A 24259-nucleotide genomic window follows, 5' to 3' on the forward strand; every position below is an offset into this window, starting at 1 on the left:
CCTCCCTCTCAAACCCCCTACTGGGGTCACAGCTCTAAGGCCAACCCTGGGTGGGGTCAGGCATCCCTGCCCAGGGGAAGGGGCACATATGAAGCTGCCAGTGGCTTCAGGATCTGGATTCCTCATCTGGGCATTCAGGCTCCTGTGTGAATTTGACCCTCTTTGTCCTGTCTCCCCCAGAAAGCCTTCCTTTATCACTACCCGGCTCACACTGGATTTTCCATTTTCAAGCCTCTCATGGCCCCTGAAGCAGGGGTACAAACCTGGTGCCTAAAGGGGACGGCAGGTCCTGAGTGGGGCACGCAGTAGGGAGAGGTGGGGGCTGCAGCAACGAAGAGGCACAGGCCACCCGTTTGGAGTCCGGCCAGGCGACTCCACTCCCAGCTCTGCTAAGTCGCCTTTGCCCCACGGCCGCGGTCGCTAGGTATTTGCCAGCCACGTGGAGCTCAGAGGGCAGGCGCGCCGGTCTGTGCCGCTGCAGCCTGACTCCCAGAGACGTGGGCATGGGCTGGGCACTGGGCAGGCTTCCCATAAAACATCAGAGGCTCCGGGGACCTGGGGAATCACTTAGGGCAACCTTCTTGCTTAGAGATGGGGAAACTGAGGCCCAGAGATGGTGGCTGGAAAGGGCCTCGCTTTGCTCTAAGCAGACTGCACACCTGTGCTCTTAGAACCCTCACACACGCGGAGGTGGGTATGCCTCTGGTTTAGAGGAGGAAACTGAGGCTCAGGGTGGCTGCATCCAGTGGGACACGGCAGGCCTGCGTTTGAATCTGTCTGTTGGAGCCCCGGTGCCAGCCGCCTCTTCCTGGCAGGGGTAGGGAGTGCTGAGGCGTGCACTTACCTGAGGGCTGAGCGTTCCCAGAATGAGTGCAGCCAGGGTCAGGAAGCCTGGGGTCCCAGCCCAGAGCTGCCACCAGCCCCTGTGTGACCCAGGGCAGAGGGCTCTGCTCCTCGGCTTCCCCAGGCCAGGCTGGGAGAGGCCCCTGGAGGGGTCGAGACTGGGGGGACCCACTGAGCTCATGTGCACGTGCCCCGGCTGCCAGCCTTGCTCAGGGCCTCTGTCCAGCCTGTGGGCTCCCTTGGCCCCAGTGCAGGCTCATAATGAAACCTCTCATTCCTGTGCTGTCACTGTCACTGTCCTATGGGAGGTGGTGACGGGGGCACCCATGCAGGCCCAGTGAGCAGTGTGGAACAGCCTGGGCAGCCTGTCCTCTACCCCAGCACGGAAGATGGCCTCAGGCCACCTCCAGGTGGGAGGATGGCCCAAACGTAGGACTGTGCACTCAGCCCTGCACCCTGGAGCCTCACCCCTGCGTGGCCTACTCAGAATGGACCCACAGAGACTACTTTGTGTAGCCGTGGGCTGTAATATGGGGAAACTGAGGCCCTGAGAGTCCGAGTGAGGTTCAGGGTGACCCTGACGTCTGCCCCGTGCAGCCTGTGCCCTCACCCCCAGATGAGGGCCTCAGCACCGTGGCCGCCATCTAGGACAGCTCTCTTCCCTGCTCAGGACCAGCGTCTACTCCTTGTCACTCCACAGGGGCCACACAACCTGTACTGGCCCCTGTCCCTAGTCACCCCTGATGTACAGGTGGACACGGGGCCCCTGAGCCTTCTCTCCTGGGGGGCCGCCTTGCTCTGTCCCGCTCCATGGTTCTGAATCGCTTTGGTCTGGGGGCTTGTTGGGGAATCTGATGACAGCCACAGCTACACCTGACACGGGCATCCCTGCCCCACCTCGTGCATACATTTCCCTCGGTGCTCACAGACCTCCTAAGCCCCCCTCCCTGGGGATCTGCGTTAGGAACGCTTGCTTTCATCATTTCCCAGGTGACGTGGCTAATGTTACCTGTTGTGTTGACCTAGGACAGGAAGCTAGGTGTTTCAGTCCCCAGGCCGTGCTCTTTCTGCTTTGCTCTTTGCCTTATGAAGGCCTCACCGTGCAGCTGGCTGGGGCCAGTGCTGTGATAATCCACTCATTCTTGCCACAGGCTTTAGTTTTCTGTGCCTCCTCTGTGCCGGGCCTGCACTGGGTTCTGGGTGCAGAGAAGGACGAGACCCACCCCTGCCCCCGCGGAGTCACACCAGTCAGCACTTGCAACTTGGGGGCTCAGGGCAGGACAGGGGTGACTCAGGGCCAGGATCCCAGGGGGGCTCCCCCTCCAGCCTGGAGGGACAAGTGGGGGATTCCGAAGAGGCTTCTTGAAGGACACTGGGAACTGGTCAGGGAGGGAGGGCACCCCCACAGAGAGGACAGCAAGTGAAAAGGCTAGGAGGGCCGTCTGTCGGGAGGTCAGGGCCGGTGGTGGAGGGGCGTTACTGGGGGCACTGGGCCCCTGGGATTAGCATCTACTCCTCAGCATCTGCCTCTCCAGGTCTGCTGGCTGCCAGGAAGGAAGCCCGACCACACACGTTCCCTCTCCCCCTGCCCCCACATCCAGACACGCCTCCACACTCCCCTCCACAGTTTACCTCCGCAGATCCAGCAGATCCACGGGAGCCTTCTCTCTGTGAGTACTGACACCTGCACACACCAGGCCCCTCTTCTCGTACCCACCCTCTCTCTTTGCAGAGAAACACACCCCCAAGTTCCCTGTTACTTTTCCCTCCCCTCTTTCTCCCGCTCCTTCCCTAGCACCAGGGACCTGCAAGAGCACAGAGCTAAACCTCAAAGCCCCCTCCCCTGGAGTTTTCTGCAGAGGCACCTCCCATGTTGCCCTCACCCCTGGGCTCCCCTGAGCCTCAGCCTAGGATTCCCCAAGATTGTGACATCTCAGGGTTTTCTGGATACCTAGGGAAACCTCTCAACCCAGCTCTAAAGAGCTGGAAGTGGAGGCCCTCGCTTTAGCCCCGACCAGTCTGGACTGCCTGTGACCTTGGGCAAACCCCTGCTGTGGGCCTTGGTTTGAGGGAGCAGAGGTTTGGCTTCACATCCTCTGGCTGAGGTTCTCTAACTGGGCCTGGGGGCCATGGGTCTGGGTGGGGCTCGATAGGCCCCTCCCCTTCCAACCACAACAGGGCTGCTCAGATTTGCATTTTATTGTAGGGTCTGGCAGGATTTGAAGGAAAAAATTCATTAAGTCTTTATTGATTTTCCTTTTCTGATTACAAAATAAATTCCAATAACACATTTGTGGGTGACGGGGACCATGAAAGCCCCTTTGCCCCCTCCTTGGAGGCCATCACTATGATGTCTAGTTGTTGCCCTCCAGCCTTTGGGGGCGTATACCAACAAACTTATTTCTAAAAACGGGCTCATTCTGAAATAGCATGGTGCAGCTTGTGTGTCATGTCATCCGTAGAAGTGCTTCCTTCTGTCGGATGCTGCAGTGTTCCATAGTGTGGATGCGCTATACTTCATTTGGACATTCACTTATTGATAAACACTTAGGCCACTTCCGATTTCTTTTTCACTTGTACCAGCAATGCTGCCTTGAGAATCCGTGAATATTTATATGTGAGGGCCCGTGCTACCATTTCTGCAGGAGAAGCTCCTAGAAGTGGGATCACTGGGATGTAGGGCGTGTGGGTTTAAAATGTTACCCGGTATTGCCAAATTACCCGTCCGAAGGTTCAGCCTTCCCTCTAATGGGCCGTTCCTTTCCCTACATCCTTGCCAGCACCGGTTGTTATAAATCAACTTAATTTTTCCCAATCTGATGGGCAAAAAATAGTATTGTGTCATTTTCATTTGCATTTGCCTGATTGCTGGTGAGATAGAGCATCTTTTCAAATACATTTATTGGCCAATTTAGTTCTTCCTCTGTGGATTTCTAATTCACTGCCAATTTTTCTTTTCTTTTGCCTTTTTTCTTATTGATTTGTCGGGGCTCTTTGTATATTAGTGATATTTTCTTTCAGTGTCTCACTTGCCTTTTAACTTCGTTTTTAGTGTCTTTTGCTGTACAGATGTTTTACGCGTTTATGTAGTTGGATTTATCAAATTCTCTTTATATGCTTTTTGGATTCAATGTCTGGCGTAGAAAGGCTTCCCCCACTGCATACGATTTCATTTCAAATAAGAATTTTATTGCTGAAAAGTCTTTGTAAAGCTCTGGTTTGTAGGCTCCTCCTGGCAGCTGCAGCACGGCTCTGGGGGAGGAGGGCTGGCCGTCTGTCCACCCATTTTCATGTCTGCTTCTGTCTGTCTGGCTTGGGGTCAGGTTGCTCTTTCTTGGGTGTTCTGCCCCTCCTTTCTGTGTCTTTGCTGTTTTCTGTCCCCTGCTGGTTTCCCATTGGGCAGTGGTAACTAGGGATGTGGGGTGCAGCTGTGGCAGTCCTCAGTGGGTTGGGGCGAGATGGTGATCTCAGAGAACGTCTGCCTTGACCTGGCACCTTCCAGCCTAGCCCCAAGTCACGCGGGCTGCCAGGCAGACCCTGGCCCAGCTCTCTCTCAGAGAAACTCATTTCCTGCTGGGCACCTGAGAACAGGCTGTGAGCCAATCCAGGTCCCTCCTCCTCCAAGAAGCCTTCCCTGATAGCTCCTCCGTCCACGTCCACAGCCCTGGCCTGGCCCTTCCCTTCAGGCCTCACTGCTCTTCCTCTGTCCTGCCTTCTCAGCACTGAGCACCCGGGGGTCCACCTGTGCACAACAGGCCCTGGGAGTCTGTGCCAGCCGCTGGGAGCCACGGAACCACATGGGATACAGCAGAGCTGGCGAGTCTTCCAAGCCAAGCCCTGGGAGGTGTCCCCTCTTGCTCTCTCAGTATTACCTCCCCCTACTCCCCCCAAGCAAACCAAAAAGGAGAGAATTTACGTGCTGCTGACAGAGATGGGACCTGGAGTTCTATGAGGGCGATGACTGATGAGCAGGGCTCCCTTCCCTCTGCCTGGCCCCAGGCCAAGGGCAGTGTCTGCCTCTTGGGAGAGAAGAATGAACAGTGCATTCGGGTGCTGAGCCTGGGGGAGTGGAGGGCAGTCACGGCACCAGCATTATTTGAACTTCTCTGAGTAACAAGGCACTTGGCCCATGGTTCCTTATTTCTAGGGACCGGGGTGCTACTGGGGCATACCCCTATTACCTCCTAGAGGTGAGAGCCCCAGGCGGCCTCAGGGCTGTCCTACACTGGAGGCCTCCATGTGGGGGCTGTTGGGGGTCTTGGGCTGAGAGAGCCGTTGGGAGACAAGTCTGGGAAACCTGGAGGTCTCTGGAGTACGGCTCAGAAGCACGTAGCTGCAATCTCTGAGGTAACTTCCCTGGGGTCCTGCAGCCCCCAGCACCCTCCCTCTGACCATGATGGCATCTTCTGTCTGAGCTCCTGGCAGGCAGGAGTGTGTCCTTTACATCTCTTTATCCCAATCACCAAGCACAAAGTAGGCACTTACCAAAAGCAGAATGAATGAAGGAACGGATGGAAAGCTGGAGGTGTCGGGTAGAGGGTTCAGGTCTGGGGAAGAGGAGACCTGCGTTTTGGGCCTGACTTTTTGGTTGACTTGCTGGGTGACCCCAACCCTTATTGGGCCTCAGTTTCCTCATCTATACAATGGATGTGGGTCTCTCAAGCTCTGTGATTCTGTGACTGTGTTGACCAGAGCAGGTCCACACCTCTCTCTCTCTCCCCTCTCCCTCTCACACATACACATACACACACACACCCAGACACACACACACCAGTACCATCCCCTTTGATTACAGGGTTTGCTGAGTACCTACTGGGTGCCTGCCTCCCACAGTACTGAGCCCACTTTGGCATGTCCTGGAGTAGCTGTGTCTGTGGAAGTCTCACGCTCCTTGGGGCGCGTATTAATTCTGTCGAACAGACATTTGATTTCTACAGCTCCCCAGACTCCACTGAGGGGAAGGAGCCAGGAGGGCAGGTAGGGAGCTCCCAGCTGTGCTGTGATTCCCTTCACGCCCTTGGACGAGGGGCCTGCAGCTGGGATCTCATGTGCTTCCTGGATTTGGCACATTGGCAGGCCTGGTGTCCCGGACAGCTCCTGGCTCCTTCTACTCTCCTCCCTTGCTCCAAATCATTGTCATGCTCTTCCTGTGGTCCCATTTCCATAGCAACTCCTTGTGGCGCTACTGAGGAGAGTGGGAGCTTCAGGAAGGTCTGGGGAGAAGGGAGCAGGGGGCCTGTTCATTATCTGGGAATATGGCAGCTGGGGGCTTGGAGTGGCGCTGCGGGGACGGCTGCCCTGCCGGCTCAGGTGGAACTCGGCTAAGGGCTACCAGCCAGGTGGTCTGGAGGCCTGCCAGGCCGGGGCTGCCTGATTGGCCTGGGCCTGCTTGGCTTGTGCCTGTGTACCGGGAGCCAGCTTGGGCAATCACTGAGGGCACCTTCCCTAGCTAGGCCTGGTCTGGAGACCCCAGCCTGAGGAGCTGCCCAGGCCCTGGCGACCCCTCTGTCCCAGGTTGGTACCACTGTGTCCTATCTGCCCTCCAGGATCAGCAGCCTTTAGGAGGCACCTCCGGGGCCTGCTGAGAGTAGGGGCAATAGTTTGCGGGTGGTGAAATGTGGGCTGGGCAGGCCTCTTACTGGGTCCACCCTGCTTTGTGGCTCTGTTGTCAGGACGGGATGGCCAGGGTGTGCCCTGGAACCTGCTTCGGGCCCATTGCCTCCTTCTTGGAGGAGAGATTTGTACCTCCTGATACAAGGAGACTCTTGCCTCCAAAGAGTCTTCACCTGCCACATGGCTAGAAATGCCACCATTTGGCCCTCAGACTTGGTAGAATGTTGATTTGGGGAGGGACTCAGAGACCTTAGCCGTCTTCTGCCCGCATTACGGCAACTGTCTCCGAGCCCTGCCCGCCCATGCTTCCATCTGTTCCATCTGAAAGGCTTGTGAGTGCCCTGGGGACCTAGGCCTGTGCCGGAGTGCCACAGGAGGGGAAGGAGGGAAGGAGGGGCTGGCTTGACCTCCCGGGGAGGGAGGGGGCGCTCACCCTCGTGTGGGCTGCCGGGAGCCAGGCCCAGGTGACATGCCATGCTTCCCTTTCACCACCAAGGTTGTAGCCACCTCTGGGTGCCACCCACCTTCGTTTGCTTAACCCTGTCTGTACGTTGACAAAGGTTTGAGGACGGATTACCCGCGCTCCCTGAGCCATACATCCACGAAATCACAGCGGTGACGTGCCTGTCAATTTTTTTTAATACCCAGAAAAATGAACACATACCTGTGGAACTAAAAACATTTGCATACCACCCAGGATCCCCCCAGTGGCGTGTGTCCCACACTTTGAGAAACACTTGGTCTGATTGGAATCTCTGGGCAACATCTCAAGGGGATTTTGGTCTTTGAGACGCTGAGGAACCTGAGGCTCAGACCGGGAAGCTTCGCCCAGGAAGCGTCTCCACAGCCAGCACGTGGGAGATTTCCAGCCTGATGCCTATGTTTTGGGGCCTTGCCAAGGAGACAGGACTCCCTAGTGTCCTTTCCAGTCACAGAGGCTGGGGGAGGGGTGCGCCCCAGTTACCCTTGGAGAACGTGGGGTGGAGGAATAAGCCGGAAGATGCGGGCATCGGGAGGCGTGGGTGGTCGGAGCTTGGGCATCCTTGGGAAGCAGGAGGCTGAGGCCCAGGTACCTCTGCTGCCCTGGCTGCTCCCCTCAGGGGCCAGCCCCAGCCTGCATCCTGGTACAGGGCTGGGGAGGCAGGCAGGTGGGCCCTAGTGGTGCGAGACACGTCCTGTGAGTCAGGCTGCAAGGCCCATCTCTTTTTATCTTCCCAGTAGCCCTGGCAGGGAGGATGGTATCCACATTTCATGGTGAAGGAAGTGAGGCTCAGAGACTTGGCTTTCTCGATGTCACAGAGCCAGTGGCTAGGGGAGCATCTTCAGACCCCCCTTTGCTTGGGGCCAGGAACCCCGCCATTCCCAGAGCCTGGCTGGCCCCTGCTGGTGGCATGTGAGTGCATATGTGACAGTGAGAGCACATGTGAGTGTGTGCGTGCGTGTGTGTGTGTCAGCAAGAGAGAGTGTGTGTGAGATGTCTGAGTGCTTATTGGCCTGCCAGGGGGGTCACACCAATTGTGTGCATGCCCCCCACTTCCCAGAACTGCCCCTTGCGGCCCCGCGCTGGCTGACAGCTCATCTCCTCTTTTTCCCACAGCCTCCTGCGCCCACAGGCCCTGAGGCTCTGGTGCCCACCGGCAAAGAGGGCAACTGAGTGAAGCCCAGGCTGACCCCCAGCCCAGTTGCACCCCCAAACGCCTGCCTGATGAGGTAAGAAGCCACTCTGGGCCACAGGATGCCGTCCCCCAGGGAGAGGCCACAGGGAGGCCGTTGAGGGGTAGTCTTTTGGGGGGGCTCCCCCCTCCCTCCCCACATGAAGTCCAGTCCAGCAGGTCTGAGCCTGTCGTGCCGCCACTCATAGCCCTTGCTGTAACAGGGCTCTGGCAGCCAGCTCAGAAGCCTGGTCATTCTGGGTGACATAGTTTCATGGACTCACCAGCTCATGGGTTCCTGCACGATGTGGGAGGTCTCTAGTGGGAGCTGAAGGACTCTGTCCTTGGTTCTGTCACGCTGTTGACCAAATGTGTGCCTGACTCCAGGTTAGGAGGGAGTGGGGACAGGTGAACAAGACAGTCAGGGTCCAAGAAACTGTCAAGAGGCTGGCACTGGCTCCGGTGTGTGGAGTTTAATGAGCCCGAGTCAGTGTGCAGGTCCAGACACTGTCAGGGCAGGATGAGGCTCGGCCCAGGTGTGGACATGTGACCAGCACTGGCAGCCAGGTGACCTTGGCTCTCTGTGAGCAGAGAGGATGGCTTCTCGGACTGTATCATGAGGAGCAGGACGCCCAGACTGTGGGAGGTGACCGCCCCCCCCCCCCCATGTCCCGTATGAGAGAATGTGGGAAACTACAGCAAGTCCTAAAGAGGCCGGGGCGGGGGAGGAGTGGGACCTGGTTGCTGCCTGTCTTGACCCCCTGGCTTGCTTGTGACCTTGGACAAGTGACTTCCACCGTTTATCTGGGCCAATCTCTTGTCCTTGACAGGCCTGTGTGACCCATGAGAAGGCTGTAGAGAAACTTTGCTAAACGGAAGGAATGCTGGGGGAAGACTAGGGGAGCAGGCTGGGCAGGAATGGTATCCCCATTTTTCTGGTGCAGAAGACCTAAAGGCTGAGCAGGGCTGCAGGCTTGAACCCCTCCCCCAAAAGGATCGGGTGACAGTGGTAGATCGGGTGACAGTGGTAGACGTGGCAGAAGCTCAGGCAGAGGCTCAGGCGACCTGTCCTCCCAACAGGGAAGCTTGTGGGTGGATTTCCCTCCTGGGCACTAGACTTCACTTGGAAGTCCACTTATCTCCATCCAGATAGTCCTGCTAGCCAGTCACTCCTGGGGGGTGGGCTGAGCAGCTAGTTAGCCCCTGCAGTTTGGCCTGTACTTGCTGCTGGGGCAGGGGGGAGAGGACGCAGTCAGGGGTGTCTGGCCAGAGTGGTGGGAGGGCCAGGGGCAGAGCCTCATGGAGGCTGGGCCCTGCCCCCACCTCAGCAGGGGCCGCAGCGGCCTCCCAGCTGGCCAGCAGCCGGAGAGACAGAGGAGAGGGGGAGCTGAGGCCCAGTGCAGCCCTCTCAGCTAGCGGCTGGGGGCTCGGAGGACAGGACGCCTGGGCTGAACCGTGAAGGCTGTAGGATTCTTTCAAAATCTCCTATTTTTCTGATTATTAAAAACATGTGTTCTCTGTAGAAATTGTGAGCACTTGGGTGTTTTGCCTGTCAGTCTTTTACAAAATATGTGTTTATGACATAATTGGGATCAAACTGTACTTACTGTTTTCTAACCTGCCTTTTGCACTTAATTCAATTCCGAGGTCGTTTTCCATCATTAAATACTTTTCTGTAATGTGATTTTTAATGGCAGTGTAACGTTCTAGCCGCTGTGTGCCATCGCACGTTTAAGCGGTTCTCTGGTGTGTATTGTCATTGCTTCCAGTGGTGTGTCACTATGAATTCTGCCTGGGTGAACAGGTGATGCATGTGGGGCTGACGGGCAGAGGGGCTGAGGGGAGGCGCAGGCCCCTAAGTAAAGGCCTAGAGGCAGGGGGCTGGGGGTGTTTGGGAGTGATGTGCCAGGAGGGGGCGGGCTGGGCCTGGGGGGCCGTGGAGCATGCTGAGACTGCAGACCTGACTCAGCAGAGCTCTGAACCCCCGAGGACCCCAGGTTTTCCCTTGCTGACTCCTGCTTGCCCTGCCTGCTCCTCTCGTGCTCCTGTGATTGGGGGTGGCGGGGCAAGATGGAGAGGTGGGGGAAGGGCAGGCAAAGTTGGGGTTCCAGATGCCCCAGCCTTGAGTCTCTGGCAGTATCATGCCTCCTCTCCCTGACAGCCCTGCCCAGGTCTTCTCGCAGGAGGACGAACAAGCCACTGGAACATTCACTGACACCTGAACCAGTGTGGCTGGGCACACAGGCCTCCTTCATCCCCTTGGCTGGGAGTGGGAGGTGGCCGGGCCCTGAGAGCCAGGGAGCGGAGCTGGGGTGGGGCGTCTCCTCCCGGGAGCTTTCCTGGCTTCTGGGCCCTGCAGTGGCCCCTCCGCGTGCTTCCCTGCCTGTGCACAGGTGCTCACCCAGCACTACTCGCGGCGGGTGGAAGTGCTCCTTGCTGTGCATCTCTGTCCCCACAGGCCGTGGGCTCCTGGGGCAGACGCAGCCTGATTCGCCGCTGTGTTCCCTGTGGCACGCACCAGGGCTGCACGAATGCTCGCCGAGGTCAGGCCCTGGCTCGGTGGCTCGTCCATCCTTCCCCAGCAGACTTACTGAACCCCTGCTCGTGCCAGCCCCGTTCCAGGTGCCCAGCACCCATGGGGGAGTAACTTAGATGGGTCATTACCCTCCTCAAGCTTGAACTCTAACAGAGTAGAGAGAAAAAAACATAAGTAATTCATGATATAAGGAGTAGTAAGTGCCGTGGAGAAGAACAAGGCAGGAAAAGGGAGTGAGCACATGGTCTTCTGCAGGGTGGTCAGGAGAAGGCTGCTCAGGGGAGATGCCCTTTGAGCAGAGACCCGAGGATGAGGGCCAGGCCCTGGGAGGTCCAGACAGGCTCTGAGCTGGGAGCGCCTGTGGAGAAGATGGAGAAGAGGGCGCGAAACAGGGCTGCAGGGTGGGAATGAAGCAACTCATGTCACAGGCTCTCCCCCCTGCCTTGTGGGGACAGGGCGCAAGAGTAGAAGCTGGCAGCTGGTTAGGAGGCTGTGGTGGCAGGGCGTGCCTGCATGTGGGCACTGAAGGGCCTGAAGGATGGGCTGGGAGAGGTTGGGCTGAGAATGGGGGGGAGCCTTTGAGCTGAGCGACAGGGGCCGAGGACAGGTTTGGAGGGGAAGGGAAGAGACCTATTTGGAGGGGTTCCGTTGAGATGCCCGTAGGCAGCAAGGCTGCAGCTGAGGCCGAGGGTGCTGAGCGTGTCAGGGAGGGTGTCATCGGCGTCCGGGGTGGTGGCAGAGGTCGGGTGAATCTGGCCACTGGGGCTCCTGCCCATGGATGGGCCTGTTACTCCAGCCTTGTACACAAGCCCTCTGGACTTGCCAGCCTAGAGAAACTGCTGCCAGCTCTCCATTTCAGCTTCTCCTCCCAAATAGCCGAATGGTTGGCACCGCCATTCTGTCACCTTCTTCAGGGCTGGTGTAGGCAGGTAGTTGGGTGCTGACACTGGGCCCATTTATTGTACCCTACGTCCCCAAAGGGAGCTTCGTCTGGTGCATGTGTCGTAGCTCAGACCCCTCTAAGCCCTGCTGGTGCTCACACCACAGGCTTCCCTTCCTGCTTGCGCCTCAAAACCCTCAGCAGTCTTATGGCCTGAGGCTGAAGTCCAAACTCCCCCTCCTGGTTATTCAGGGCCTTGCACGGTCTGGTGGAAGCCCACCGCTCCTGCCCCCCTTTCTAACAGGAGAGTCCCCCTCCGTCCCCTGCACACCCCAGGCTCCCTCTCACCTTCCCTCACCTCCCTCTAGAATGCTTCTCTCACCAGCAGCCTGATCCCATCTGCTCACCTTCTGTCCCTCACGGCTTCGCCTGCCCCCCGCCCCACGCCCATTGTCAAAGCTCTTCCCCAAGGAATCCTGCTCAGCCCACAGAGCTTTCTGTCCAGGGTGTCCAAGCCTGGCTTTGCCTCAGGACCACCAGAGACCTTATTAAAGAGAAGAATCCTCGGAGGCCCGGCAGCACCTTCTGATTCAGACTCCCTGGGGGAAGACAGGCATCAGGATGGCTAACAGGTCCCACAGTCACCTCTGATGGTCTGCTGGCCCATCCAGACCCACGCAGGAGCAGTGCAGCTGCCCCTGAGAGCATGGCCTCTGATCTTGTCTTGCACACTTGTAGGGATGGGGCTGTCACTCTCTCCAGGGCAGCCCCAGCCCTGGAGGCTGCTCTGAGGTGCACAGAGCTCTTCCTTGTGCTGACTGAGCTCGATGCACCTGCTTGCGGCCTCCATGGAGGTCTGGGCTCCACCAGGCAGGGGCCACACTTGGTACCCAGCAGCCCTCCTTTCCTATTCCCAGGGCCCAGTGGGAGGCCTGGGATGTGGTGGGAACTCAGGCAGTGTCTGTGGCTTGATGGATGGAGGACTTGCTTCCTTCCACCTCTGCGAGCCTGGAGCAACTCCCTTTATGCTCAGGCCGTGGCTGCAGCCACACCAGCCAGCCCTCTGTGTGTCTCTGTGGATCCAACCATCACCTTGGGTGTCAAGGGCTTCAGCCTTTCCAGAACGTATCCCACCCTTCATCTCATCTCATCTCATCCTCGTCACAGCCATGTGGAAGATGGGTGCTATTATCCCATTCATTCTTCCAATAAGCATTTATTGAGCACCTACTGTGTGCCAAGCAGTGTGCTGGGATGATGAGAGCAAGCCAAAGTGTACAGAGGGGCGAGGGCTTGTCGGATGTCACATATCTACTGAAGGTCCAAGTCAGCACTAAAACCCAGGTGTGCAGATGTATTAGTTTGCTAGCTGTGCTGTAACAAAATATCACAACTTGGGAGGCTTAAACAGAAACTTACCGTCTCCCAGTTCTAGAGGCTCCAGTCTGAGCTCGCGGTGCGGGCAGGGCTGGGTTTCTGGAGGCGGTGAGGGAAGCTGCTTCCAGGCCTCTCTCCTTGGCTGGAAGAGGGCCATCTCCCATGTCCCCCGTTGCCCAATGGGGTTCTTCCAAGTGCATGTCTGTCCAGATTTCCTCTTCTATTGTATAAGGACACCGGCCACATTATGTTAGGGCCCACCTTACTCTGGGATGACCTCCTCCTAATTAGCTAATTACATCTGCAGTGGCCTGATTTCCAGATAAGCTGACATTCGGAGGCAATGGGGGTTAGAACCTCAACATACGAATTTTGGGTGGGGGGGGACACAATTCAAGTTCTCAGTGTGGAGTGTGCATCCAGACCTGGGATTTCCGCAGCAGTGCGCGGGTGGTGGGGAGTACGTCATGCTGTGGGGTGGGAAAGGGGGAGGCGAGGGGAGCCCTGTGTCAGGGCCAGGCCGGGGCCCTGGCAGGGGTGCCTCAGCTGGGATGCTAACTGGGGCCCAGGAACATGGAACCTGTGTGTGCGGGTCACAGCCCTGTCCCTGTGCACTCTGGTGGGAGGCAGGTCACAGGGTCAGGCCAGGAGGAAGCGCTCCTGGGCTCTGCACCCCCAAGGGGGTGGCCTGGGTCTTTGCTGTCCCTTCTGGGCCTCAGTCTACCTGACTGACTTGGGACCCACCCTGTCTGCCTGGATGCTTCTGCTCATTTTCGTGTATTCAGTCTGCAGGCATTTGTCAGTGTAGCTGTTTGCTGGGTCCTGCCATCCCCAGGGACACAGATATGAGGTGCTCACGGCCCTCAAGACAGGCAACAGGCTGTGGGCGGGGCAGGCGGGTGAAGGTGGCACTTAAGGTTAGGCCCACTCTGGAGCCAGACTAGCTGGTCCCGTCCTCGCTTACTTCTCCTAGTGGTGTGAATTTAGGCCATTTACTTACGGTCTCTGGGCCTCAGGACCACCAGGGATGTCACTAGAGAGAGGGCTCCACAGGGGCCTGGCAGCACCTTCTGATTCTGAGTCCCTGGGGGAAGCCAGGGGTCTGGATGGCTAACAGGTCCCACAGTCACCTCTGATGGCCTGCTGGCCCATCCAGACCCACGCACGAGGAGTGCAGCCGTCCCTTCATCAGTACACTGGTAACAAAAGCAGCGTCTCTCTCGTGGCTTCAGTGGGTCGGTGCAGGTACGGGGCTCAGAGCAATGGCTGAGTGTAGGACATACTAAGTCATCAGCTACAGGACAGTACGATGGAGGGCAGCAGACGCGTCATGGGCAGTAGGCCCTGCCCTGCCGGGCGTCCTGTCATCCTATTCGCCGGTTAGCCCTTTGCCACCCTCTGCTCCTGGGGCACTACGGGTGTGGTGTGGTGAGGGCGTATGGAGGCGAGTGCTCCAAGGCAGAGATTGGAGGCTTTCTCGCAGTCGTGGGTGGGGCCTGGGGGTCTGCAGGTGGGCTGGGGCAGCTCTGCACTTGGGGAAGGGGTGCCCTGGTGAAGGGCTGGGGGCTTGGCTTATTAGCCTTTGTGTTTAGTGGGCAGGTTTGGGGAGAGGCATGGTGGGGAAGCAAAATTAAAATTCCTCTTTGAGAAGTTAACAACTTCCAAATTAAAGGATTCTTATTTGTGAGATGCCCCAGGGGCCTTTTCAATCAAGAGGCTCTTCTGAATAATAAAAGGCTCTTGAGCTGGGGTTGGAGTCCAAGCTGCAGATGAAGGGATTGGGGGCACTGGGCCTTGAGAACCATGGCTGTGTGATGGGGGTGGGGCGGACCCCAGGTCCTTTCTGCTCGGGTGGGGGTCGGGATGGGGAGAGCAGAGCATGCGTGTTCCCCACCCCCACTCCCAAAGCCTGTAGCCCCTCCGGCCCCAGCCTGAGCTGCAAACACCGTGCCCTCCACGAGGGACCCTCTGTCCTCCACAGCTGACCATCTGCTCCTCCACTCAAGCCAGGACGGAGTTGGGAGGAGGTGGGGTGTGCTGACAACAGTCTGTAATGGTGGATGTGGCCTGGCTTTGGGCACAGGACAAGCCCGTCTAGAGGGGAGGCAGCGTCCTTGTGGCTTCTGAGACCTCAGGCTCCTGGTGCCCATGCCATGCCCGTTGCTTTGACCCAGCTGTCCAGGTGACATCCTGGGCATGGTTTTGTTGCTGTTTGCTGGGAGTGTCCACCTGCATTTTAGCCTGGCATCTCCACCCAGTGCTGCCCAGCTGGTTTCCTGTCCTGCTTGGGGCTGAGTATCTGCTGTGTCCCAGGAAGGGTACACCCTCAGACTTTGCCAGGGACGCTGGCCTGTGTAGCTGGGTGCCTAGAATGTGGAGGCAGCTATTACTCGAACCCCACTTACAGATAAGGGAGTAGAGGCTCAGTGAAATGAGGTGACCCCTCAACGCAGAGAGGGATTCTTGCCAACAGGGTGTCTTTTCCCAGGTCCCCGAGGCCCTGCAGGTCACCGAGCAGAGGAACTGCAGGCGACATGGGGCCAGGCCCTCACAGCCCCCAGACTCTGCTCCCAGGAGGTGCCAAGGTCATCTGAGGGGACCTTGCCCTAGTCTAGGCAGTGGCTCTGCTGCCCAGGTGGTGGTGGTAGTGGGAGGGGTGGCGGAGTGTTTCCAGCCCACACCCCCCAGCCCCTTCTCCCGCCGAGTGTCCTACTTTCTGGAGCCACAGGCCGTCTGTGTAAATACCCAGAACTGCGAGAGCCTGCCCCTCCAAAAGGTCAACCGACCATGCAGGCCCTCCCAGGAGTCCTGGGGTTGGGCTGATGATTAGGAGAGGGTGATGTACTGTTTGGGGACAGGGAAGGGACAGTCCAGTGGCCTGGGTGAGGGGGCCCACCAGGAGGGCAGGGTGGGTCCTACAGACCCTGTGAGGAGGCTGCCTCATCAGGTGCTCTGATCAGGCTGGAGCTTAGGGACTTTGGATTTCGGTTCCAGTCATTACTGGTTGTTTGTGAGGCCTCGAGCAAGTGACCCCATGTCCCTGGACTTCAGTTTCCTCCTATGGGGCTGAGGTGGTGAGGGTCCCATGAAATGGCGTGTGTGCACTACCGGGCTGGGGGGTCATGGGTATGCACTGCCACTGGACAGTGCTTCACTTCTCTTAACCTCAGTGTCCCCATCTGCACAATGGGCACAATGACACCTATCTCACAGAGGTATGGACTCCATCAGTGGGAACCCTTTCCCCCTGAATTGTTTGATGAGCCTGTCCTTCCTGAGGACCCAGTGGGCTTAATGGCCACAAAATGATAGCAAGCTGAAGTGAGAGGGACCAAGGAGAAATGTGAGCACAGGAAAGGGAAGGAGATACAAGCTGGAGAGTCAGGGAGGGCTTCCTGGAGGGGGCTGAACCTTAGTGGTCAGGAGAATTGGGGGGCAGGCAGGAGTGTGGAGAGGACATGCGTGGTTGGGGATCTGTGAGCAAATGCCAGGCAGGAGTAAACACAAGGTAGGGTGTGAACCCCCAGAGTGGGCAGTGGGGGCGTCGGGTGTGGGAGGGTAGGTGCAGTCAGAGCCCAGAGAGGTCTTGGCTCTGGAGCCCTGGTAGGGTGGGGGTCTAGGACTTGGGAGTGGGGCAGCTGTCTCCTGCTGTCGGGTGGAGGGTCAGCAAACATGCAGCTGGCATGGGGCCAGCGGGGAGCCGGGGTTCAGCGCAGGCTCCATGCACACAGGACTTCCCCGGCTCGGGGCCTTGGGTGGGAGGTATGGAGGTCTCTTGCAGGGCCTGAGAGAGGCGGGTGGCGGCTGCCCACACTACAGGACGGCCCCTGGGGAGGCTCCGGGTGGAGGGGGCGGTCAGCCTGAGAGCAGCCTGTAGCGGGGATGAAGGAGGCTCTCTGGCCTGGCTTCTCCAGCGCCAAGAGACAGAGAAGCAGGAGGGGTCTGTGGTGGGCTGCGAGGGCTGGGAGATTCCTGCTTATCCAGTACCCACTGTGCCAGGCCCTGAGTCAGACTCGCTCCGAACGCCTCTGCTTACACAACAGCCCAGAGAGGGGGTGGCACTTGGCCTCATCCTAAGAGGTTGGAAATTAGGCTCAGAGAGTCTAATGCCTCCTCTGTCCTGGGTCATATTCCAAACCTGAACTCCAAACGTCTTGCCTTTTCAGAGACCCCACATTAATCTCCAGGGCTGTGGTTTATAGAGGCGATGGCCTCCTGTTCTTTCCTGGGTGGCTCAGTAGAGGGACACTCAAATATGCAGTCTTCTTTGGCTTTGCCTGTCTTGAGGAGGCTCAGAGAGGTTGAGGGTCTGACCCAGTGCCACACAGCACAAGGGTCTGCAGTTCTTGGCTCTCTGGAGAGGAGGTGCTGTGCTCCCTTCTTCCACGGAGTATAGTCAGGTCTGAGGACAGAGGGAGTCTTTCCAGCCGCAAGTCTACTCATGTCTCTTAGCCACTGAGGGAGACTTTAAAATCTAAGCCCCTAATTAAAACCTATGAATGCTTCAAAACAATGAAAAATTTCCCTAATAAAAGAGAAGGCACACTCGGGCATGTCCTAAATGACTTCTCCATTCGGAGTGACTTCTGGGATTAATCCAGGATGTATGGGAGGGTGTCCAGCTAGGGAAAGTGTGAGACGGATACTGTAACAAATCCTTTGCTTGTGCAGATTGCCAGCGGAAGTCACCTTGGCTCCCTCCCGGAAGCTGCATTCCCTCCTTAGCTGGCCCTGAGCAGGGTCTCTGGATCTTCTGCGATGACCTTCCAACCCCAGAGGCCAGTCTGCACGGGAGTGGGCGGCCGGAGCCTCTCCTTGGAGCCCCCGAGGGCCTTCGGAGACCCGCCACCTCCCGTGTCTGTTCTTCTGACCCAGTGCGGGGTTCGTTCTCCCATGCCATGTGGGCCACCTCTTCCTCTGGGAACTCAAGACTCAGGCCTGCCCACTCCTCCACCTCAGACCACCTGGGGTGTCTCTGCACAGACTCCCTCTCAGCCTGCCTCAGTTTACCTTGGCCAGCTGCCTCCTCCCCAGCTGCCTTACCTCATGCAGTGGCAGGAGGGGGCAGCATTGTTTCTCCCTGGCCGGTTCTCTCAGCTGCCTGAAGTGTCTGTGCTAAACCTGGGGGAAGGGAAGGCTAAGCCAGTTCTACTCGGGAACATAAAGGAACAGCACTGCTGAGGCGTAAAGAACAGAGAGCCCTCGGTGTTCCGTTTCCCACCCCCCTCCAGGGTGTGGCCAGGGCAGGAGCACTGGTTTCCAGAGTCATACGAGCCTGAATTTGGGTCCTCGCTCCCCACCTGCCCACTGTGGGACCCAGGCAACTCCCACAATCTTTCCTGCTTCCTTGTCTATAAGAGATGGGATTTTTTTTTTTAAAGTTTATTGGAGAACATTGAGGGAACAGTGTGTTTCTCCAGGGCCCATCAGCTCCAAGTCGTTGTCCTTCAATCTAGCTGTGGAGGGCGCAGCTCAGCTCCAAGTCCAGTTGCCATTTTCAATCTTTAGTTGCAGGGGGCGCAGCCCACCATCCCATGCGGGAATTGAACCGGCAACCTTGTTGTTCAGAGCTCGCACTTGAACCAACCGAGCCATCCGGCCGCCTGGGATTCTTTTTATCATCATCATCACCTCACGTTATTGAGAGCAGTATCTCATTCACCCACACAACAGTCCTAGGAGGTTAGTCTTGTTACTATCCCCCATTACACAGAGGAGGAAACTGAGGTTCAGAGAGGGTCAGAACTCTGACCTGGATCTCTGATACCCTGTAACTACTCCATGAAGTTGTTTAGAGAAAAGCACCAGATCACAGGTGCTGCTCCATAAGCTTTGTCCCCACCTGTTCCCTTCCCTTAGCTGACGTGGTGCTGAGGCCCTTCAGAGGCTGGCGCAGGGGACACGGGACAAGGAGCCCCGCCCCGTTCTCACCACCCCTCTCTGCTTTAGAGCCGACCTGTCCATTCATTCATTCATTCATTCACTCACTTACTAAGTGTATGAAACACCCACCAAGTAAGTGCCAGGTGCTGCTCCTGCCTTCAGGTGGTTTCCATTCTTTTGGGAGTGACAGCAGCCAAATTGCAAATAATTTGGATAACATCAGACTGTAATGAATTTGGGAGGAAGAGCATCAGGGCCATGAAATAGGGAGTGGCTGGGGTGGGCTGAGCAGCTTTGGAGGGGAAGGGTCCAGGCAGGTCTTCCTGAAGAGGTGACACTGAAGCTGAGACCTTAAGTCTGAGCAGAACTGGCCCCCAGGTGGGCTGAGTAGCCAGGCAGAGGCCTGCAGGGGGGACAGTTGGGTGTGTTTAAAGACCAGGAGGAAGAGGGCTGGCTGGCTGCGGGTGGGAAATGAGGGAGAAAGGGAGGAGAAGGGTGGGAAACCTCACTGAGGAGCAGTGTGGGGACAGAGCCAGGAGTGCAGTTTCCAGGCTCTCGGCCTCACATGGAAAGGTGCTGGCTCAGGTAGTAAATGGCCATCAGCTGTGATTGGATGGCCATCAGCTGTGGCTAGTTGGCCGTCAGCTGTAACCAGTGAGCCATTGGCCACTAATATAACTTCTGTGGCTATGCCAGCAGAAAATGGGGGGATAACAAGAAGATGGTGGCTGAGCTAGCAAGCGCGGATTGCAGTTAGCACTGCGGGTTGCGGACAGTGTGGCTCCTGCTTCCTGTGTCCCCGGCCCAGCCGCCAGTTAGAATATAGTGGTGTGACTCCCCTACCTATGGCTCCGTGGGTGTTCCTTTTTGGCCTCACCGTATCCTGCGTTCTTATCTGGGGAGCGGAGCAGAGGCCCCGCAGGCTGCCCACACGACAAGCAGCTTTCATTCAGAGCTCGGTGGGAAGCTCTGGAGGTGCTAAGCATGAGAGTGATAGGATCTGACTTGTGCTTCCCAAACTCTGTCTGGCCAGCATGGGGGAGAGAATTGATTAGCATGAAGGCAAGGAAAGCAGGGAGCCTGGTGGCAGGGGGTGCAGGGTCTTGGGGACGGTGGTGGGGTCATGGTTAGGGTGGCTGCGGGATGCTGAGAAATAGATGATGGAGAGATTGGCCTTGGGGTGGGAAGGCTGAGAATCCAGGTCGGGAGAAGGCATTTTGGCCTGAGTGGCAAGATTCACGGTGGCACCATTTTCTGAGACAGGAACCCGGACGAGGTGGCGGGGTGACAGTCCTTGGTGTGAGGTGCCAAGGAGCCTCCAGGGGACCCTTGTTCCCTGGCCTCCTGCATGTCTGTAGTTGCTCTCAGATAACTGCTCTCGTCCGGTCACACTGGGCCAAGCTCAAACATGTTGGGTCATCTCATTGCCAACTTCATTTTTTAGACGAGGCAACTGAGGGGCTCACCTCAGTTCCCGAACTGCACAGGCCTCATTCTGACCTCTGGCATCTAGGGGAGGCAGCAAGAACCTGAGTGACACTTGGTAGGAAGGTGGCAGGAAAACTGGAGCCCAGCTGCCGTCTCCTGCTGATGCCTGGTGCGTGTGTGTGTGTGTGTGTGTGTGTGTGTGGAGGGGGGGAGAGAGAGCGAGAGTCTGTGTGTGTGTGTGTGTGTCTGTGTGTGTATATGAGTGTGAGTGAGCTTGCGCGTGTCTTGGGCCCATTAACAAACAGAGAAATAAATTAACAAGTATTCAACCCACCAAATGTTCCTTCTGTTCTGTATAATAGAGCACAGGAACATGATTTTCCCCTGGAGCAAATTGCTGCAGCTGAACCGCTCCTCCAAAAACTGCTTGAAATTCTGGAATGCTTGTTGATTTCCGGTCCTTTTCCTTTCTGCCTTCTGTCCCCAACCCCCAGGCTGCTTCCCTCCACCTTCCCTGGCCCTGCCTCAGAGGAGCCAGATTGTCACAGAGCAGGGGTCCCTACCCTGCAGATGGGGGATCCTGGAGGGCAGCAGCTCAGTCCAGGGGTGCAGAGGGTGAGGGTGCTTTTTGTGTGCTGAGCATGAATGAAATGCCCAGGGCTGAAAGAAAGGACCCACGACCTCCCATGGAGGCTGCCACAGACATGCTGTGTGACCTTGGGCAAGTCACTGCCCCTTCTGGGCTTAAGTTTCCTCCGGCAAAGTGGGGCTGATCACGCCCACCATTCCACGTGAAGATGCCTTGTGCACAGTGCTGTGCAACTGTGAAGCACCTCCTTTGATGACACCGTGTACAGGAAATCGGGTGCCCTCTCACCCCACCTCCTTCTGAGGACACCATGTACAGGGAATGGGGTGCCCCCTTCACCCCACCCCAAGCCCTTCTGTGGAGCCTTTGGACTCCGGAACTCTTGCCCTGCCTCTGAAATCCTCTAGGACACTTCTAATTTTCTTAAAGCTAAGTAATTTTAATCTACTTTAATTAAACGTGTCATAAAAATGTATACTTATTTATAGACATTCTCTCTCTTTGCATGTCCTGATCATTTCTGTCATTGAGAGCCCAGCCAGTTCTCCGCTTGCGGGCAGCCCCTTAGGGTGGGAGACTGGGTTGTGCGGAGGCCTTTGCATGCTGACTTCTGGCTGGCTGTGGCCAGGCTGTTTCCTTTCGCAGGGCAGAAGAGGGAAGCTGGAATCTGGTGCTTAGGAGCCATGCAACTTCAGCCCCCTACCCCTGTCTGCGGAAGACCCTCAGTTCCATCAATTCTGCAGCCGTCTCTGTGCTGCTCATAGAAAATCAAACCCCAAAGAAACTACTGAGGGTTTTCAGTCTGGGTGAAGGATGAACCTTAGCTGGGCCTACCATGTGGTCACAGGTCCAGCCAGCCAAGACCTGGCCTGTCTTCTCTAGCCCTAGGACTGCCCAACACCTTGTCTCCTCCGGGAAGCTCTCCTGGGCTTTGCCGCTTGTCTTAGTTCTCCTGGCTGCCGTAACAAAATCCCATAGACTGGGTCGCTTAATCAACAACAGTTAGTTTCTCACAGTTCTGGAGGATTAGGGCTTTACCCTTATGATCTATCTAACCTGAATTACCTCCTTCAGATACAGGGGTGCCAAAGAAAGTACACACATTTTAAGAAAGGAGAAAACTATTAAAATTGTAATACTCAATATATACCGATAACGAAAGATGAATACAAGTCACATTTGACTTCTGCAATGACAAGAGGTGCTCAAAGTGGTTACCATCAGCGTCCAGACACTTCTGATGATGGTGAACTTTGTTTGGTAGACTTCTGTGGTGAGCGTGGAACCGGTTCCAACGCCACAGCAGAAGCAGCAGGATGTGTTGCTTCGCAACGCCTCCGGGATCTTCCCTTGTGCACGTCACACACAGCGCCATGCATCTCAGACTTATCACGACCGCGTGCAGTTGTTGGGTGTGTTGGAGGTTCTGATGCAAACTCACGCCTCAGTTGTTGTTGTCCTTCTCGAATGTCAGACACCACTTCCAAATGGCCTTGCGCTCCTCAAATGACAGCTGTGCTTCCCCCATTTTCTTTGTTCTGCCTGTCGCATGGTGACATTACCATTTATTTGATTAACGCCATTTTTTGAGCGAACGTCATACTACACATTGCTACCATAATTTAATGCAACTTAGAAAAGTAATACATAGGTTTCATCAATGAAAATGTGTATATGTTGGCACCCCCGGTATAGTCACGTTGGGAGTTAGGGCTTTAGCATACGGACTTGGGGGGACACGGTTTGGTCCCTAGGGCCATTCCTGCCTTCCTGTCCCCTGGCTACATTGAAGCCCACAGTCTAGCATTTGTTGCAAACTGTTGGTTTTCATTTCCCCAGGTCTCCTCCCAGCACAGTCCTGGGCATACGGGGCTCTAAAATGACACTGGCTTGGGCTGCTTTTGGCTGAGGGCACAGTTCGGGGGAATGTCCAAGTGCTTACCCTGGCACGTGGTGCTGAGTTGCATACCCCAGCCTCTCCCCATGTCCAGGCTGCCTGTTGCCCACCTGAGGTGGGCAAGCCTCCAGATGCATACGTCTGCCACGTCCTCCCCTTCAGGGGCCCACCACTGCCCATGGGGAAAAGTTCAACCCCCTTGGCTTGCTCTTTAAGGCCCTTCAAACTAAGCCTCTGCTCAACCTCTTTAATTGTACTTCTGGCCTGTTCTGTTGCCCTAAGAACATGTCTTACTATTTTATTTCCTGTTTTTGTACCTACGAAAATGTCTCCTCATTCAGCCAGTGAACTCTTACTTACCCTGCAAAACCCGCCTCAGCATGGCCTTTCCTATGGTGACTTGGTCCCTCCCTTCTCTGAACTTCAGTGGCACTCTGGGCTTCCCTTCCCTGATGATAACACCCTGGATCGTCCCTGTCAGGGGCTGTGTCTGCTTCACTGCTGGGTCGTAGCACCTCCTCAGTGCCTGGCTCCGTCACTGTCTGTGGGGTGAATGAATAAATGAATGTGTATTGATTACCTACCAGCCCAGGCACAGTTTTTGGACCTGGGAGGCTGTCCTCATGGAACTTACATTCTAGTAGAGGAGACAGACTTAAACAAGATGCATAAGCAAAATATGTATTGTGCTAGTGATAATGTCAAAGAGAAAAATATAAATCAGGGAAGGGAAAGAAAATGTCAGGGGTGGGGGTGCCTCACTGAGAATGTCACTTTTAGGCAAAGACCTGAGGAGGTAAGGGAGCCACGGAGGTACCTGGGGAGAGCATTCCAGGCCGAGGGAACAGGTCCCCAGCTGGGAGCACACCTGGCTTGTGTGAGGAAGAGGGAGGCCAGAGTGGCAGGAGGGGACGGAGGGAGGCAGTCGGGGCTCTGACGTCAGAATGCAAATGGGGCAGAGCTTGCAGAGCATTGTAAGGACTTGGGCTTTTGGTGAGTGAGGCGGGAGTCGCTAGGTTTTGGCAGAGTGACATCTGTGACTTGGGTTTTAAGGGTCTCTCTGGCTGGAGTGTTGAGGACATTTGGGAGGCAGGGGCAGAAGCTGGAAGCCCAGGGAGGAGGCTGTTGCAATAATCCAGGAGAGAGTGTGGTGGCTTCGACCAGGGGGTGGCTGCGGGGGTGGTGAGAAGTGTTCAGGTTCTGGATAGATTCTGAAGGTTAAACCAGCAAGACATGCTGATTGTGGATGTGCTGTGAGGGTGAGAAAGAGACCAGGCCAGAGTTGACCCCGTGGTATTTGGCAGCTGGGCTTATGGGAGTCCTGCCACCGGAAATGGGGATGCCAGCGGGGTCCGGCTTGGGGTGAACTGAGACACTCTGCTGTGACATGTGCAATTTGATGTTTCCGTGCTGACCATAGGTAGCGGTAGGCTGGCCGATGGCTCCTGAAGTGTCCATATCCTGATCCCCAAACGCTGTAACAGTCACCTGTGTGGGAAAGGTGTGACTACGTCAAGGATCGTGAGATGGGGAGACTTTTCTGGATGGTCTGGGTGGGCCC

At 56.6% G+C, this 24259-nt stretch overlaps 1 protein-coding gene across 6 annotated transcripts in view; it reads left to right on the plus strand.

The window, feature by feature from the left end:
• The window catches only part of LINGO1 (leucine rich repeat and Ig domain containing 1), a 185674-nt gene that overhangs the window by 12544 nt on the left and 148871 nt on the right, over positions 1 to 24259 (plus strand). For 5 of the 6 annotated variants that reach the window (XM_033108722.1, XM_033108719.1, XM_033108725.1 and 2 more), the window contains exon 2: positions 8054 to 8166. The exons of the other annotated variant lie outside the window; for it this stretch is intronic. The gene's annotated coding sequence lies outside the window, so the exon portion shown is untranslated. The remainder of the gene's footprint in view (positions 1 to 8053; positions 8167 to 24259) is intronic. 6 annotated transcript variants of the gene reach the window in all.

This window comes from Rhinolophus ferrumequinum, chromosome 6 (genome assembly GCF_004115265.2).
Source record: "Rhinolophus ferrumequinum isolate MPI-CBG mRhiFer1 chromosome 6, mRhiFer1_v1.p, whole genome shotgun sequence".
Lineage (NCBI taxonomy): Eukaryota > Metazoa > Chordata > Mammalia > Chiroptera > Rhinolophidae > Rhinolophus > Rhinolophus ferrumequinum.